Source organism: Benincasa hispida, chromosome 3, assembly GCF_009727055.1.
Source record: "Benincasa hispida cultivar B227 chromosome 3, ASM972705v1, whole genome shotgun sequence".
In the NCBI taxonomy this organism is placed as follows: domain Eukaryota; kingdom Viridiplantae; phylum Streptophyta; class Magnoliopsida; order Cucurbitales; family Cucurbitaceae; genus Benincasa; species Benincasa hispida.
Genome location: NC_052351.1, coordinates 15,175,995 through 15,180,520, shown reverse-complemented (window position 1 = coordinate 15,180,520; position 4,526 = coordinate 15,175,995).

Genomic DNA, 4,526 nt, shown 5'->3' with positions numbered 1-4,526 from the left:
CTCCTACAGTCTCGCTTTCAATCTCGCTCTCTTCTACAATCTCGCTCTCTCCTACAGTCTCGCTTTCAATCTCGCTCTCTCCTACAATCTCGCTTTCGATCTCGCTCTCTCCTTCAATCTTGCTTTCCATCTCGCTCTCTCCTACAATCTCGCTTTTAATCTCGTTCTCTCCTACAATCTCGCTCTCTCTTACAATCTGCTTCACCCACTTATCTTCCTTGTCAAGGGTTGAAGTTTCGACTTATGTATGCCAGAACTTCAACCTTCAACAACCTAATATAAAAAATTAGCGAGATTCCTTTCTAGAGCGAGATCCTCATCACGAAATTAGTGAGATTTCCCTTTCCTTGTCGAGGGTTGAAGGGTTGAAGTTTCGACTTATGTATGTCGAAACTTCAACCCTCGACAACCCTAATTTACATATTGTTTCCATGTTTTTCTCTATTTGTCGAGTTCTCAACGTTCGACCTCTACATTAGTTGAATCCTCAACCCTTGACTTCTAGCCTCGAAATCCCAAAATAACAATATTTCTCTAATAAGTTTCAAAACAACAATATTTCTCTAATAAGTTTTGAAAACAACAATATTAATATTAAATGTCCCTAGTATTGTAGTACTCGGCTACTAAGTATTAACAACCATTTCTGGGCCTAAATCCCACTTGCAAATAGCAACAAAGAGATGTTAAACTTTGGTAGTAACAATTGTTTCCCAGTTAATTTTATTAACAATATAAAAATATACAGCTTAATTCTTTTTTGTTCTAAAATTTCTATTAATAGTTTTTTTTTCTTGTTTGGTTTTATTTCTTAATCGAATGTTTAGCACTCTATATAAGAAAATTAGCTTACCTATGATCATAATTCATTGAAAATTGTCTCCCATTTTCTATAATGTTTCGTTTAGTCAATTAAATTTGAATGAGAATCGAGAAAGTCATTATCAATTTATTGGATGATAGTCTGATTGTCTACTCAATCATGTGATTAGGTCCTAACTAATGGGCCTTGACACGTTGGAGGTAACGCCTCTAAGGAGCATTGTCGTTTGTCCTTTGCTTGTCGAGTGTTGAGGATTCCTCATCAAATTTGATTTAAATGAGGATGTGTGGTTGATTATGATATTCTAGTTGATTATGTTCAAAATCCCAAACGACACTTACATTATTGTGTTATTGTATAATCTAATATTTCTTATTATATTCATTCACAATAAAATAAAGTTCTTGATGGAGCTTAGAGAACACATCCCCGAGTGCTCAAACTACTTCTCTTCCTCTCCATGAGGATAAGGTTCTATTTATTTGTTGTCTCTTTTATCTGGTGCTTTTGCAATATGCTTTATGTCTCTTCTGATCGATTTTTTTGGTTTTTTTGGTAATTCTTTTATTGGCCTTGTCAGAAGGGATGAAGTTTCTAATCCTTCAGCTTGATATTCTAAGACAGTAAGTTGTCACTAATAGATCTGGAATACGTCAAAAACGTGGTAGACCAGTGAGTTTCAAAGATAAAAATTCTCGAAAAAGAAGATTAATTAATAGTCAAGAAGACTTAATTGAGGATGTAAATACACATGAAGAAATTCATGACATGACTAATGAGGAAGGTGGATTACACAAAGATAATAATGAGATTTTAATAAACTATGTCATGACAAAAAAAAAAAAAAAAAGAACCGAACTCATATAATTATTGACAACATTTTTGTGTATAATGTTGCTCTTGATATTATATTTGAAAATAAGGATTCTGAATAAAAATCTGTTGAAGAATGTCAATATGGAAAATATTGGCTTCAGTTGAAATAAGCAATCGAGGCAAAGTTAAACTCACTTTCAAAACGTCAAATTTTTGAACCAGTAGTCCGAATACCAAAAGGTGTCAGACTTGTGGGATATAAATGTGTATTTTCTAGGAAATGAAATGAAAATAATGAGGTCACAAGATATAAAGCAAGACTAGTTGCACAAGGTTTTTCACAATGACCTGGTATTGATTATAAGGAGACATATTATCCGGTGGTAGACGCAATCACACTAAGATATTTAATTGGTCTAACTGTATATAAAAGTCTGGATATGCATCTTATGGATGTAGTTACAGCATATATATATACTGTCTCTTATACACATCTAGATGTGTATAAGAGACAGGGTGGATGCAATCACACTAAGATATTTAATTGGTCTGACTGTATATAAAAGTCTGGATATGCATCTTATGGATGTAGTCACAACATATTTATATGGATCTCTTGATAATGATATTTATATGAAAATCCTAGAAGGATTTAAGATACCTGAAACATATAAATCAAATTCCTGGGAATTGTATTCAATAAAGTTACAGAGATCGTTATATATATTAAAACAATTAGGACGAATGTAGTACAATTGTCTGAGTGGATATTTGTTGAAAGAAGGATATCATAACAATCTAATATGCCCATGTGTTTTTATAAAGAAATGACAGTCTGGGTTTACTATTATAACTGTATTGTTGATGACTTAAATATAATTGGAACTCTTGAAAAGCTTTCAAAGACAATAGAATATCTTAGGAAAGAATTTGAGATGAAATATCTCATAAAAACAAAATTTTGCCTTGGCTTGCAAATTAAGTATTTAGTATATGAAATATTTATTCATCAGTCAACTTATACAGAAAAAGTTTTGAAAAGATTTTATATGGACAAAATACATCCATTGAACATTCCAATGGAAGTTCGTTCACTAGATGCGAAGAAAGATACATTTTGACCTCGGGATGATAATGAAAAACTTCCTTGTCCTGAAATACTATATCTTAGTGTGATTTGTGTACTTATGTGTCGCTAATAATACAAGACTAGATATTGCATTTTTAGTAAATTTATTAGCAAGATATAGTTCTTCTCTAACAAAAAGACATTGGAACGAAATTAAGTATATACTCCGTTATCTCCAAGGAACGATCAATATGAGTTTGTTTTATGCAAATAGATCAAATTTTGATCTAGTTGGTTATGCAGATTCTGAATATTTATCTATCCACATGTGGAGGAACTACTATATCATGACAATCTGTGAAACGTACCATAATAGTCACTTCCTCAAATCATGCTGCAATTCTTACAATTCTTGAGACTAGTCGAGAATGTGTATGGCTAAGATCAATGACTCACCACATTCATGGAACATGTGATTTTTCTTCTAGTAAAAATCGTCTAATGATATTATACAAAGACAACATAACATGCCTATTCCAAATTAAAGAGGAATATATTAAAGGAGATAGAACATATTTTACCGAAACTTTTCTACGCTCATGATCTTGAAGAAAATGGTGACATCATTGTACAAAAAATTTGTTCGAAATATAACCTGGCAGACTTATTTACAAAGGCATTCTTTATCACAACCTTTGAAAAATTGGTACACAACATTGGAATGCAGCGAATCAAGATCTTAAGTGATTTTTCCATGAGGGGGAGCAAATATACTTTTTAAGAGTATTAGATTATATGAAATATGTACTCTTTTTTCTTCACTAGAATTTTTTTATAGTGGGTTTTTTTCCTAGTAAAGTTTTAATGAGACATATTTCATATATAATGGGCATCTAAGGGGGAATATTATAAATATGTTAAATTAGGTGTAACATAAATGCCCATTATTAGTGTACATTGGTCATGTGTCACTTATCAATTACCCTATGTGTTGTAAATTGCTTATAAATAGTGGCATTTGGTAGGTTTTGAAAGACACACATATTGGTGATCAATCCAAAGAAATTGAAGAAAGTGGAAAAATCAATTCTTTGTTATTTTATTTACTTTTTGTTATTTATTTATTTTATATATTTATATATTATATTATATTATATTATATGTTTCGGGATCTTACTCGTATACAAGGTTCATTACGAGCAAGACAACATATGGTCATGGTGTGCGAATCGGAACAAGCGCTGGGACAATAGATTTGGGAACTGGTCGTCGGCGCGCTGGCTAAGAACGAAGCGACATGACGGCTGTAGGGCTGCATGGACGACGACGGTTGGTCTGGACGAAAGCTGACATAATCCAATTGATGATTCGGCGGCAATGCTGCGAGTTCGACGATGTTTTTGGGGGTAGCGTGGTGATCGAAGAAGAAGAGAGGGAGAGGTCGACATCCGAGCGAGTTAACCCCGATATGAGTTAAACAATGAAGAGAAGGAAATTTCTTTTTTTCCTTAGCACGCTTTCCAATACAAAACTAAGTAATTATAATATAAATATATATAATTTAACTCCTGGTCTCAATCCCAACTTCCCTTAATATAGTTATATATATATATATATATAGATATATACCTATTTTTTTTCTCTCGACACAAACAAAAATGTCTCAATAGGATACCCAAATAATAAATAAATTAAATTGACATTTACCTTTAAAAAATTTTGGGAAACAATTTGCTCTCATTCACAGCACAAAAGCAGTCTTGATATCACATAGCTAGAGTTATGGTTCACTTCTGATTTGGACTAAGATCATTCTCA